A 15,285-nucleotide genomic window follows, 5' to 3' on the forward strand; every position below is an offset into this window, starting at 1 on the left:
GGCACTCAAGGGGGTTGTAATTGTAGACATAATTGTAGCAGCAGATTCATGGTGTCCAGCTAAATGGAAAATCTGTAATTCAGACCACGAAGTAGGCAGCTGGGTTTGTTGCTTTAGATAACGTAAATCTAAGGTCAGAAATCTTACCCTGGATGTGCTACAGTGTGAAGCTCCCAACCGTATCCTTTTGCCATCAAGTAGAAGATATGCTAATATGTCAATGCAATACTAATGGGACTCCATGGATTCTATTACTCAAGTGTCTCCAATCAATTAGGGGTTTTAACTTAGTCATACCAACATAAATATCCTTTAATACCAATTAAGGCCTCTGTTCATCATCATGATGGCTTTATCATGGTGTGTGTTTTGTTTTGGTTTGGGTTTTTTTTTTTTTTTTTTTTTTTTGCTGCTGAAATTTTAACAGGAGGAAAACAAGACATTCTGGACAGAGTGGAAGATTCCTGGTCCCTCGACCCACACTGGTGTCAAATAATGAAAATCACTCTCACACTGTAGGTGTTCCATCTTCGAGTGCTTCTTGAGCTTGGGGGAGGTGAAAGAATTCAATAGGACAAATATTTTTCAATAACCTGTTTTGAGTGAGGAACTCTGTAGGCCCTAGACTTTGTTTGTTACACCAAATACATAAATAAATTGAAAGCCCTCATTTTCTGATATGGTTTTCAAAGCTAAATAGCATGTTTATCAGTATTGCTCATTGGTATTAAAAATTACAACCCCTGCTTCAGGATTGAATTAAATCTATGACAAGGAGAAAACTCAATTCCAGAATCATGTTCATATCGCTCCTACTATCACAATCTTTCCCTTGTTTCCCGTATAAAAATCTGCAGTAGGGGACTTTTCTGTTCCAACTGCCCTGCCATGGCTTGATCCTCCTTGGGATATGTTGTGTGCGATTTCAGGCAGTTCTCAGAATCTCTGACACCTTTGTATGAACCCCAGGTTAAAATAAGTATAAGTGAGTACTGTTCATCTGACCATGTATCCATCCATCCATCCATCCATCCATCCATGCCCCATCCATCCTCCCACCCATCCATTCATCCAACTGTCCATCCATCCATCCATCTCTCCATCCTCCCACCCATCCATTCATCCAACTATCCATCCATCCATCCATCCATCCATCCATGCCCCATCCATTCTCCCACCCATCCATTCATCCAACTGTCCATCCATCCATCCATCTCTCCATCCTCCCACCCATCCATTCATCCAACTATCCATCCATCCATCCATCCATCCATCCATGCCCCATCCATTCTCCCACCCATCCATTCATCCAACTGTCCATCCATCCATCCATCTCTCCATCCTCCCACCCATCCATTCATCCAACTATCCATCCATCCATCCATCCATCCATCCATGCCCCATCCATTCTCCCACCCATCCATTCATCCAACTATCCATCCATCCATCCATCTCTCCATCCTCCCACCCATCCATTCATCCAACTGTCCATCCATCCATCCATCCATCTATTCATCCTCCTATCCATCCTCCCATCCACTCAATTCTTCCATCCATCGATCCACCCACCCATCCATTCTCCCATTTATTCATCTACCTGTTCATCTATGAAACTCATTTTTACCCATCTTATGAAGTGGAAATTGCCCTGAGACAAGGAAGAACAGTTGGCAAATCACAATTGACATCACATACATATTTAAATATTTATTAAAACTCATATGGAGTTATATACAGTTCAGATGTTATATAATAAATATTCAGATCAATGTGTTCCAAACATTTGTATTGTATACCCAATTGATAAAAAATTGTAATCATCCTCAGTATATAAAAAATACATTTGGCTGGGTATGGTGGCTCACACCTGTAATCCCAGCACTTTGGGAGGCCGAGGTGGGCAGATCACGAGGTCAGGAGATGGAGACCATCCTGACTGACATGGTGAAATCCCGTCTCTACTAAAAAAAAAAAAACAAAAAAAATTAGCTGGGCATGGTGGCGGGCTCCTGTAGTCCCAGCTACTCAGGAGACTGAGGCAAGAGAATGGCGTGAACCCAGGAGGCAGAGCTTGCAGTGAGCCGAGATTGTGCCACTGCACTCCAGCCTGGGCGATAGAGCGAGACTCCATCAAAAAAAAAAAAAAAAAAAAATTCTACATATTTAGATATATACATATTTAAATGCTAATATGTTATACAGATCATAAAGCATACATAAATCACAAATGTTTAAAGGATGACTGTAAACTAAATGGAAAGTCCTAATATTTTCTGCCCTCACCCTAATTGTGTATCTTGGAGGTACACATTTCACCCTAGAGGCCCTGAGTTTGATGTTACTTTCTGCTGCCTGCTTGCATGAGTAGCAAATCCCATATTCTACAGTTGAGGAGTTCTAAGACATAAATACTTCTATTTTCTCCAGGACTCTTTGTTGGGAAGTGATATTTCCCTTGTCCTTTCATGTGAGCAGAGAGTGTTTTTTTGATATGTATGGGATGATCAACCTCTTTGTCCTCATAAGTTCAGCTTAACAGGAACTGGACACATTGTAGACATTCGGGCAATGCCCCAGCACTGATGGAGCTCGGAGGTTTATCAGGGAGACGAACACACAAACAGATGGTTACAGCAGTGTGCTGAGGGCTGTTTGGGAGCACAGACGAAGGCACTGTAGGTCTTCCATCCCATCCTTCAGCAGGCTGATGGTAGGACTCAGGCCACAGCCTAGACTTGCCATCGAGCTGCCTCTAAGAACTGTGCTTCTTTGTAAACCCCGGTTAAATCACAAATTAGACTTCCATACCAGAACTCCTATGTTGCATTCTTTGGCCATTTTGAGAGGAGAAGCAAGCATATACATACAGAATAAACTATCCATTAAACTACCTTCTTATAACTCTTCTATCAATTCACTTACTTTTCCACCATTATCAATGCTGTCATCAACAGCCCACCTCTCTCCACAGCAGGTAATTACTGCCCTATACCATCATATCAATTTAAAAAATGAGGAACAGGCTGGGCGAGGTGGTTCACACCTGTAATCCCAGCACTTTGGGAGGCCGGAGTGGGGGAATCATCTGAGGTCAGCAGTTTGAGACAAGTCTGGTCAACATGGCAGAAAATCCCATCTCTACTAAAACTATAAAAATTAGCTGGGTGTGGTGGCAGACGGCACCTGTAATCCCAGCGGAGAATCACTTGAGCCAGGAGGCGGAGGTTGCAGGGAGCCGAGATCGCGCCACTGCACTCCAGCCTAGGCGACAGAGCGGGACTGCATCTCAAAAAAAAAAAAAAAAAATTGAGTAACAGAGACCACCAGCAACTTTTGGTTAAGTGAGGGAGTGCAGGAGAGCTTTGTTACCTCCCACGGAGATAAGAGGGGTGCCCCTCATTTTATTTGCCCTCACCCAACACAGCGCCTAGGACCTAATAGGATTTCTACCAATGTTGGATGAAGGCAACTGGACGTGAGTAGTTCTGGATGCAAGTCAGAAGTGAAAAATTAGGTTGGGGAGACCTAGAGACAGCAATGGAGCTTGGAATACTAAACTGAAGATAAGTGATGAGGGTAAGGTTTTGAAGCAAACGTGGGCAATAATGAAAATGATCATCTTATCACCTGCCTCCACTGGGCGTTCACCATACCCAGAGCACCATGCAAATTGCTCTGTCTCGGTAATCTCAATTATCTTCACAGAAGGCTTGGGAATTGTACATTTTCATTTGCATTGCTTTATAGATGGAGAAACCAAGGCACAAAAAGGATGAGTAATTTGGACACTAATAGAGAACACAGCACTCTGCTACCCCAGCTCCCAAACCCTGCCCATTACATTAGCGCTCCTATCTGGGATCGATGCAGTCAAGCAGCATCTGTTGAGAAAAGCCGAAGGAAAGAGTTGGGGAAGCTACAGGCTGCTCGGTCACTGTGATGATGGGGAAATAGACGATGCTGGGAGGGGAGTGGTTAGAAACAAGAGAGACCAAGAGTCCTTTTCTGCCTGACTGTTTGCTTAAGCAGTCTTTGTGCAGATTCTCCTGCATGTCTGCACATCGCCAGGAAGTCAGGACAACATAAACCGGCAGTAAATTGCCCTCCACGCAGTGTGCATGCAAAGTAAAGCCGCAAATCTGTGCCCATTGCCTTTCCCTGGAAGGCCGCAGCCACAGGACAGCCGGCCGTGTCGCTCCCATAAGACATTTTGAATACAAAGCAAAATCTGATCATATCTTAATATATTTTGTCCAATTTGACCTTAGCAATGTTCAGTGGTAGAAACATTTGCGGGTGTTGAATGACAGAGCAAACAGTCCATTTAGAGAGCGAGCCAACCAGTTCTTCTCTCGGGAGGTTTGATCTTCCTTCGGTGTTGCTGGAGTGGATCAACACGGAGTTTTACAGCTGCTGATGGATTGATCTGGAAACACTTTTGCATGCAGTTAAACAGCAGGGGTGACTTTTATTTTTGAGAAAATAAAAACAACCTAAATCGTTTTGTTTCATTTTCATAGGCTCGTAGGTCTGAAACCCAGCTTCTTTTTGTTGTACGAGTTTGCTTTGTGCTTCTAGGGTGTGACACACATGTGAACATTGCAGACAGCTGAGCCCCGCCTTCGGATCTTGGGTGGGTGACAGTGCCTAGTGTGCTCCTAAAAGGCCAAGACCTGAGCCCACCTTTCTCAAGCCTGTGTCTGCAGAGACAACAACGCTCCAGAGCAGCCCCGCTTAGAGAAAGGCTTCGCAGGAACTTTTAAAGAGCCAAGTCATCCATATCATCTGAGATCCTGGGTCCTAGAAGGTTGTTTTTCCCACAATCATCCCCACTACCCATTCCCTGTGGACCTCCGTTCCTTTTATTCACCAGTTTTCCAGGGTGGGGTCATTTTCCTGCAGAACAGATGGGATTTGATGGGACAGAGGAAGCACTGGAAGTTGTCCCCAGAGAGTCAAGACCATAGGGCTATAGTGTTGAAAGCAGGGACTATGAACAAAGACCTGGTTCCGGACGCAGCTCTGACCTGCATCCATGTGGGACTCTGGGCATGTCATTTAGCCTCTCTGAACCGAAGTGTCTTCATGTGTCAAATGAGGAAAATTGTAATATCTTTCTTGTACTCAGGCCTTTTTTGTTACAAGGGACAGAGAATCCACTCAAAATCGCTTAACCAGAAACGGGGCATTGGCTCCTGTACTACAAGGCAGGGGTGAAGCTGAAGACACACGCACCCCGGGTTTGAATTTCTGTCCTGTCTTCCTCCTCATCATGTTACCTCCTTCTCTCTGACTGTGTCATGCACATCACTGGGGCCAAGGCCACAGGGAGCTCCACATCCAGGCAACTGTGGGCCCCCCATGGTCAGGTTTTATTTCGGGTTGCAGACTGCTGTCTTTTCACTGCGTCCTCACCTGGTGGAAAGAGTGCCAGAGAGCTCTCTGGAACCCCTTTGATAAGGGCACTCATTCATGAGGGCTCCAGCCTCGTGCCCTTATTACTTCCTAAAGGCTCCACTTGCTAATACTATCACATGAGGGATTAGGATTTCCACATGTGAGTCCGGGAGAGACACAAACATTCAGTCCATAACAGTCCCCTAAAGAATCAAATGAGGTGGGGAACAATATTCTAGATGAGCAAGTGAGGCTTAGGCAGATGCTGGCTAACCAGGCAAGGCCAGGCATGTCCCGGTCCTGAACCGGCACTCTGAACCATTTCTCTGTCACTCAGTATCCTTTTGAAGCCCACGTGGCCTCCAGTGTCCCATGGGACAGCATGGAACCACCCTCTGGAGAGGAAGGAGTGACCAGGACCTCTACTCCTCTGTCTCAGGCCTAATACACAACGTTTGGCAGGAGGCAGCTGCAGCCAGCAGCTTCTGGCCCTGCAGTGGGGGTCTCCAGGGAGCCGTGCAGCAGGCCTTATTGGAGGGTGACAGCAGTATAGTTGAGAGAAGAAATAATGCAATTCTCCAGGCAGAGCTGCAGTCTTCCAGCCCATATAAATGATTCCTTTAGTGATTTTGCCAAGGATTATGTGTTATGTGTGCTTGGGGAACCAACACAGCCTGAGAAACCGTCAATATTTCTGGAGAAGGGCGAGTGTAATCAGTCAAGCATTCCAGAAAAAATGTAGTCAATGATTTTAACAGCAAATGGTTTTGACTATGAAAAGATTCAACTATGGGTTTTTTGTTTTTTTGTTTTTTTCTTTTTCCCCAAGAATCACTCTGAGCAATTTCTTAAAGAATTAAAATGAAATGTTTCTCGGGTAACAAATCACCCAGTCTTACAGCTTGCAGCTTTATCACTCTCCAGCTAATGGGTCTGAAGGGAGATTTCGGAAGATTCTCGAGACTGCCGTAGAGACCTTGCTGGTAGGAACGCAGGGAGCTGCTGTGAGGACATTACTGTTTTGGTTACAAGTTAGAAACAAGGAGAGGTCTAATGGCACAGAGGACGGGAGGGAAGGAGCGCTTCAATCAAACCAGCGCAGGGCCTAGGTGCTCTCAGGGGCCAACTCGCTGATTAGGGGCTGTGGGCAGGAGCGTGCATGGCCAGTCCCTTAATGCACACACTCCACTAATATCTCTCTCTGTTACTCATCCAGATCTGGCTTGGTTTCTATAGTGGCTGTCTTATGATGGAGCCATTGGTCATTTTATGAAGAGCCAAAAGTGGATATTCATCCTAGAAGTGACATTTTCTTTGGAAAAGAGAGTATAATGATTTACTACCAGGTTACTGAGTTTTGGAGTCTGGTTTAAATTTGCAGTCCTAGGGAAACGTCACTGATGGAGCCTTGCCGGTTTCTGAAAAATATTCACTAATGCCCTTGCCGTGGGAATTACCTTTGATGGGGAGAGAAGAGAAGGGTAAACCAGGCAAAGAACAGAGCCAAAGGACGCCCAATGGGACTGAGGAAGTTACGACAAGCCCGCCATGGTTTGAAAGGAGGGGCAATTGGCTTTGACCTTGACCGAGTTGTCTCAGGCATCCCCGAGAAGGTTGCCCATTGTGAGCCCGGCTTGGAGTAAGTTCTGGTTTCCATGGCTTCACAGTGACCTGCGTGTCTCCCGCATCCGTCCTAGGCCTTGTCACACCTGTCATAGGCCACACCAGAGTCAACACCCAGTTCCAAGTTCCTACCTTCTTGTAGCACCCAGATCTTCCCACAATAAGCTTACGGACTCCTGTGTGTGGTTAACCCCCACGCCTCCAGCTTCCTAGTTTCTGTAGGCCCCTACTTCTTAGCTAATCTGTCTAGATCCCACAGTTGATTAGAAATCCTCGATTTCACCAAGACACTCCACCCCCTTTTGCCCTGTCTTGCAGAGCCCCAGTCCTAGAGCAACCCCACAATCTGTTTTCCCTTCCATATCAGTTGACCCTGCACTTGGCTGTGTGTAATAAAAGCTGACATCAGTGGCTTCATTAAATGGTGGTTTTATTTTACTCCCCCATAAAAGAAATCTACAGGGCTAATAGGTACACATAGAATGCCCCCAACAGGCTCCTTCTCTTCATTTAGTCTTTGTTAGCATGTGGCTTTTGTCTCTGTGCTTGTTGACTCATGGTCACCATATGGCTGCTTCACCTCCAGCACTGCATCTGCATTCCAGGTAGGAAAGGGGAAGGAAGGGTAAAGGGCAAAGGGCATGTGCCAGCTGAGCATCCCCACAAACAAAATACAAACCAATTCAAAAGAAAATCTTTTCTGGAAAGACCAGCTAGGGACTTCTGTTTCCACCTCATTGGCCAGAACTCTGACACAGGCCTTCCCTGGATGCAAGGGAGGCTGAGACACATGGAAGTTTTGGCTGGTCACATCGCCCCTCCAAACAGAAGGAAAGAAAGAGAGAGGGTGGAGCTGGGCTAGGCAGCCAGCCGTTTCTGCTCTCCTCCCTCCCGGTCTGCTGCATAAAAGATCCCCTTGCTCACTGTCCTCAGTGGCTGTCCCACATCTCACCACTGCCCTCAAGTCCCCTGCCCAAGCCCATCCACTTCTTTGTTCCTCTTTTGACAAGAACATCCAACCACCAGGCAAGGCCCCGCATGTGAACACACTGATTTTTCTTTCCTTATGTCTCAGTGGATGAGTTCTCCTTGCCACCCACTCCGTCCGAGCTTCCATCTGCCCACTCCTCATGGACTTTGTTCCGCTCATGATCAGCTGGCACGCCCATCGCCAGCTTCTTCCGCCCTACCAGCGGTTTTCCCACAGTCTATCAGCAGGATCGTAGAATCTGTATCTTCTTGTGAAGATGACCTGAATTAATAAGGATTGGTGTTACAATGATGATTATTCTAAAAAATAAAGCAAAACAACACAAACAGCCTTTGACCCTTTCTATGTCCATCTGCCTATGGAATCCAGTCACTTGACCATCCCAGAAACACCCAGCTTCAACACGTTCTAAACCAAGGTCATCTTCCTTCTCCAGCTCATTCACTGTTTTGGTGGATGGGACTCAAACCCGAACCCGAGGCCTATCCCAGCTCTTTCCTCTCCCACTCTGTCCTGACCCAGAAGTCATGAAATTGGTTGAGTGAATCTCCTAAAGATTTTGGAGTTTGTTCCTTCCCCTCTGTTCCTATACTCCCAGCCAGGTGGATCCAGCAGCATCCCGTGCGAGCTCCCTGGTGTGGGGCCCGCTCCCCTCAAAGCTCCTCCACATCACTACCTGGGCACAATGTAAAACTCAGACCTGGCCGGGCACGGTGGCTCACGCCTGTAATCCCAGCACTTTCGGAGGCCGAGGCGGGTGGATCACGAGGTCAGGAGATTGAGACCATCCTGGCAAACACAGTGAAACCTCGTCTCTACCAAAAACAAAAAAAGTAGCTGGATGTGGTGGTGTGTGTCTGTAATCCCAGCTACTTAGGAGGCTGAGGCAGGAGAATTGCTTGAACCTAGGATGCAGAGGTTGCAGTGAGCTGAGATCGCCCCACTGCACTTCAGCGTGGGTGACAGAGTGAGACTCTGTCTCAAAAACAAACAAACAAACAAACTCAGACCTGTTCACTCGCCCCACACAGCGGCACGAGGGGCTTGCAGCAGCAGGACTCATGGGTGTTTCTCCCAGAAAGCTTACTTGGATGATAGCTAAGTAAAGTTTAAGCAAGAAGTTTATTTGTAAAACTGCTTACGTTTAAACGGAAAAAAAAAAAAAAAAAAAAAAAAAAGCAGAGCTCCCTTCTCCCACGTGGATCTAATGTGCAAAATCTGGTTTGGAACACAATGTTTGGAATGAGTGAGGGGTGCAGCTGGGAGCAGGGCTGTGGTCTCCTCCCTACTCGCCGCCCTTCTCACATGCTGCAGTTAGCACTCTCTCATCTGGACTGAAATCCTGACAATAATAAGCATTGCTTCCCCAGTGGATGTTCAAGGGCAGAGCTACACAGTTCAGAAGTGGAACTCATGGTATTTGTAAATCTGTGTTAAGCCGGAAATCATCCTTCTAAGGATAAGGAGAAAGCCTGTCTTTAAGTGGGAACTTTTTGTCAAGGAGCTTACGGTTTTCTGATTTCAAGTCACTTTCCTGAAGTCTGTATGAGGTCAGCAAGGGGTGGGGATTATCACTGACATCTGACAGAAGAGGAGACGAGATAACAGAGAGGCAGGTTAGGAGCAACTTGTCCCTAGTGGTGGATCAGAAGGATTTGGACCAGATCGGATCCCCACACAATCATCTCTTCACAGCTTACATTTCTTGGGTGAAATACAGCTTGCCATAAATCTGTAAGGGTGAAAAGCAGATTGTGGGTTGGGCGTGCTACCAAATTAAGAAGGTTTCCAGGGTTAGCGCAAGGGAAAATAGGAAGGGAAAACCTGTAATGTAGAAGACAGCTTCTGCCAGCTCTGCAAGCACAGTCTGATGACCCCCTATCTTTCTGCTTGTAATCTTACGGCTTCTGCCAATTTACCTAACAAATCATCTGTACATTCACCCAGAGAAAGCGCATTCTGGTTCTATGGGCTTTAGGGAGGAAAGGACATTCTGAGGCAAGGGTTAAGTGCCAGATTCCTCCCAGCAGTCAGCATGAGGCCATGGGCCCAGTTCTGCACACTGTTTTCTCATTCCTGGGGAGGAGAAGAGAGGACGGGTGGCAGATTGTGATCTACAGAGCCCAGGAGCTAGGTGGTGTGACGAAACTGGAGGCAAATAGGTGACAAATGAAAGAACTATCCTGGAACCACAGATTTTCCCTATTACGATCTAAAATCCTAAATGTTAAAAGCAGGAGAAAAATAACCTGGAATAAAGGCTCCTTGGGTATGGTCACTGCTTAAATCTTCTGCATGCATTCCCAAGGGAACCCTCTGTCTCAGCCACACCGAGCCACACTTCGTGAGCCAACCTCTCTCTGGGTTCTACCTCTACTCTGCTAGACCCACTTCCTGGGATGCTCTTTATTGCCTTCTCTGCATGCTTGACTTTTACTTGCATTGCAAGATTCAGTTTTCCAGAACAGCGAAACCTTCTGTATATCTACTCTCCTATAAAAGAAATAAAAACACTACCAAGAACTGCCAAAATCAATTTTGTTAGTATTTTAAAATTAACTAAAGGTTTGCAACAATCTGAGGTGGGTTTATTCAAGAAAAAGAGCAGAATCTCCTAAGAACAGGTTTGTGGCATCTTTACTTGCCCTAATTCCATGCCCCTCTTGAAAACCAGCAGCCGCTAGAGACAGATCAGTGCTGGAGTTCCCCCAAAGGCCCCATCCCTAGAGAACTGTCACTATTTGACCTGTCTAGCAAGTCACTGAAAAACTCAATTTTTCAAGAGTTGTCTTTATTTTACCTGACTTGGAGTTCCATCTCTGTGAACAGTTCTACCTCTAGGTAATTTGCTGAAAACAATCAGCAACAATTGTTTAATATTGGAGATTCTTGTGGCAATGTTAGCAGTTAGGACTAACAAGATGCTGACAAAAAGTTTAAAAGGATAATTACCCTGATCTGATTACTACACGTTATATACATATCAAAACATCACTATGTACTCCCATGAATATGTATAATTATTTTTCAATTAAAAAATAAAATTTAGGCCAGGTGCAGTGGCTCACACCTATAATCCCCACCCTTTGGGAGGCCAAGGCAGGCAGATCATGAGGTAAGGAGATCGAGACCATCCTGGCTAACACAGTGAAACCCCATCTCTACTAAAAATACAAAAAAAAAAAAAAAAAATAGCCAGATGTGGTGGTGGGCACCTGTAGTCCCAGCTACTTGGGAGGCTGAGGCAGGATAATGGCATGAACCTGGGAGATGGAGCTTGCAGTGAGCTGAGATCGTGCCACTGCACTCCAGCCTGGGTGACACAGCGAGACTCCATCTGAAAAAAATAAAATTAAATTAAAAAATTAAAAAAAATAAAATTTAATTTAAAAATACATCTAAGCCCACATTTTTAAAGATACAAAAAGCAAAAAGCTTAAGGTAAAAACTGGAGAATGGGAGGTCTGTGGTGGGCTTTACACAGTTCAAACATATCCTCAGAAATCTAGAAAGCAATGGGCATGTGTGGGGTTGTATGCCTCTCCAGCAAAGGTAGAAGCCTTAAACTCTGACTTCTTGCTGATCTTGAGACTATGCACAAGCACAATCTCAAGTGAAGGTTAAGTCCACAGCTGTAAACACTGGATCACTGAAGGCATGCCTCACCATGCACACAGAGGCACTCAGAAAAGGCTGTGGGAATATGCTGAATGTGGGAATCATCCAACGAATTATCTGTCCAATCATTAGCTGAAAACTAAGCTAACCTAGCAGAGAATTCAGAGGCCACAAACAAATAAAAACTTTACAGAGTTAGTCTAGAAAGTAACTAGGTGCCAGGGCTTGGTGGGTCATGCCTGTAATTCCAGCACTGTGGAAGGCCGAGGCAGGCAGATCACCTGGTCAGGAGGTCAGGCAGGCAGGTCAGGAGTTTGAGACCAGCCTGGTCAACATGGTGAAACCCTGTCTCTAGTAAAAATACAAAAGTTGACCAGGTGTGGTGGCTCACACCTGTAATCCCAGCACTTTGGGAGGCCAAGGCAGGTGGATCACGAGGTCAGGAGTTTGAGACTAGCCTGGCCAACATGGTGAAACCCTGTCTCTACTAAAAATACAAAAGTTGACCAGGTATGGTGGCTCATGCCTGTAATCCCAGCACTTTGGGAGGCCAAGGCAGGTGGATCACGAGGTCAGGCGATCAAGACCATCCTGGCTAACACGGTGAAACCCCATCTCTACAAAAAATTAGCCAGGCATGGTGGTGGCCACCTATAGTCCCAGCTACTTGGGAGGCTGAGGCAGGAGAATGGTGTGAACCCAGTGAGCCAAGATCATGCCACCGCACTCCAGCCTGGGCAACAAAGTGAGACTCTGTTTAAAAAAAAAACAAAAACAAAAACAAAAGTTTGCTGGGCATGGTAGTGCATGCCTGTAATCCCAGCTACTCAGGAAACTGAGGCAGGAGAATCACTTCAATCCAGAAGGTAGAGGTTGCAGTGAGCCAAGATTGCATCACTGCACTACAGCCTGGACAAAAAGAGTGAGACTCCATCTAAGAAAAATGAAAAAAGAAAGTAACTAGGCAAACGAACAACAATACCTGTAACAACAAAGCCTGGAGAAGGGTGAGGAATCTGATATCCACAGTTGCCACATTCTATTATTTTAAATGCCCAGTTTTCAACAACAACAAAATGAAACAGACAAAAATTGGAATGTATCACTCATACACAGGTAGAAAAGCAGTCAATGCCTCTGACCTGGGTAAAGTGGCATCTAGCTGTGGCATTCATCTCATATCAGCCAGGGACAAAGCAATCCCTTGTCTGTCTCGGCTTGGCCTTTGGTCTGTGGCCATGGCTGCTTCATGCCTTGGACACATTGGAGGAACACAGTAAATACAAACTTTCCTTGAGGAAGCATAGACAACAGACTTACTAGACAAAGACTTTAAATTAGGTGTTATAGATAGGCTCAAAAACTAAAATAAACTACGCTCAAATAATTAAAGATATGTATGAGAATGATGTTTCACCATATAGACAATATCAATAAAGAGAAGAAAATTATTTAAAAAGAACCAAGTAGAAATCCTGGAGTTGAAAATGAAAATAATCGAACTATGAAAAATTATCATCATATTCAAAGTAGATTTGAGCTGGTAAAAGAAAGAATCAGTGAACTTGAAGGCAGGTCAATTGAGATTACCTAGTTTGAAAAATAAAAGGAAAAAAGAATGAAGAAAAATAGTCTTGGATACCTATAGGACATCATCAAGTGTATCAACATAGGTAAAATAGAAGTCACAGAAGGAGAGGAGAGACAAAAGGAGAAGAAAGAATATTTAAAGAAATAAACTGAAAACTACACAAATTTGATTTAAAAAATCAATCTACACATTCAAGAATCTGAATAAATTCCAGCTGGGCACAGTGGGTCACGCCTGTAATCCCAGCACTTTAAGAGTCTGCAGCAGGAGGATCACCAGAGGTCAGGAGTTCAAGACCAGCCTGGCCAACATGGTGAAACCCCATCTCTACTAAAAATACAAAAATTAGCCAGGTGTGGTGGTAGGTGCTTGTAATTCCAGCTACTTGGGAGGCTAAAGCAGGAGAATTTCTTGAACCTGGGAGACAGAGGTTGCAGTGAGCCAAAATTATGCCATTGCACTCCAGAAACTGGGCAATAGAGCAAGACTCCATTCAAAAAAAAAAAAAGAAAAGAAAAATGGTAATGAATTCCAAATAGAATAAATCCAAAGAGATCTACACGTGGACACATTATAATCAAGCTGTCAGAAGCCATAAATAGGACACCAGTGCTCATATATCAGCATTCTTCACAATAGCCAAAAGGTGTAAATTTCTCAAATGTCCATTGGCAGATGAATAGACAAACAAAATGTGGTATACCCATACCAAGGAATATTACTTAGCTATGAAAGGAAGAATATTCTGATACATACTACAGCATAAATGAATCTTGAAGATATTTTCCTTATGAAATAAGCCAGGCACAAAAGGACAGATGTTGACAGATGTACCACTTATCTGAGGTACCTAAAACAGCCAAATGTATAGAGACAGAGAGTAGAATTCACGTTTCCAGGCATTGGGAAGATGGAAAATTTGGGAGTAATTGTTTAATAGGTGCTGAATTTTAGTTTGGGAGGATAAAAAATGTCTGGAGATGGATTGTGTGTTAGTCCATTTTGCATTACTGTAAAGGAATACCTGAGACTCAGTAATTTATAAAGAAAAGAGGTGTATTTGCCTCACAGGTCTGTAGGCTGTAGATGTATGGAACCTGCATCTGCTCAGTTTCCAGTGAGGCCTCAGGAAACTTTTACTCATGGCAGAAGGGAAAGGTAGCTGGCATGTCACATGACAAGAAAGGGAGCCAGAGAGAGAAAGAGAAGGTGCCAGTTTCCTTTAAACAACTATCTCTTGCATGAACTAGAGAACTCACTTATTACTATGTGGAGGGCACCAAGTCATTCATGAAGGATCCACCCCCATGACCCAAATACCTCCCACCAGGCCCTACCTCCAACAAGGGAAATTGTATCATTTCAACATGAGATTCGGAGAGGACGAATATGCAAATTCCATCAGATGGTAGTGATGACTGAACAACCATGTGAATTTACTTAATATGAAATACATGTGTACTTTATGTGACTGCTACAGAATTGTACACTTAAAATGGCTAAATGATAAATTTTATGTTACGTATATTTTACCAGAAACAAAAACAAAGACAAACAATGAATCTTGAATGCAGCCAGAGAGAAGTTATTCACCACATGAAAGTTTATAAGCATGACAAATGGGATCTAATTAAACTAAAGAGCTTCTGCACAGCAAAAGAAACTACCATCAGAGTGAACAGGCAACCCACAGAATGGGAGAAAATTTTTGCAATCTACTCATCTGACAAAGGGCTAATATCCAGAACCTACAAAGAACTCAAACAAATTTACAAGAAAAAAACAAACAACCCCATCAAAAAGTGAGCAAAGGGTATGAACAGACATTTCTCAAAAGAAGACATTCATACAGCCAACAGACACATGAAAAAATGCTCATCATCACTGGCCATCAGAGAAATGCAAATCAAAACCACAATGAGATACCATCTCACACCAGTTAGAATGGCAATCATTAAAAAGTCAGGAAACAACAGGTGCTGGAGAGGATGTGGAGAAATAGGAACACTTTTACACTGTTGGTGGGATTGTAAACTAGTTCAACCATTATGGAAAACAGTATGGC

The 15,285-nt window shown here is 44.4% G+C and overlaps 1 non-coding gene across 1 annotated transcript; it reads left to right on the top strand.

The window, feature by feature from the left end:
- The first annotated feature begins 12,761 nt into the window (after positions 1-12,761).
- Positions 12,762-12,895, top strand: LOC112611755. Its single transcript, XR_003116733.1, has one exon. It is a non-coding gene; the product is annotated as a small nucleolar RNA SNORA48 (small nucleolar RNA).
- Positions 12,896-15,285: the final 2,390 nt, after the last annotated feature.

The sequence above is a fragment of the Theropithecus gelada genome, chromosome 18 (genome assembly GCF_003255815.1).
Source record: "Theropithecus gelada isolate Dixy chromosome 18, Tgel_1.0, whole genome shotgun sequence".
Taxonomy (NCBI): Eukaryota; Metazoa; Chordata; class Mammalia; order Primates; family Cercopithecidae; genus Theropithecus; species Theropithecus gelada.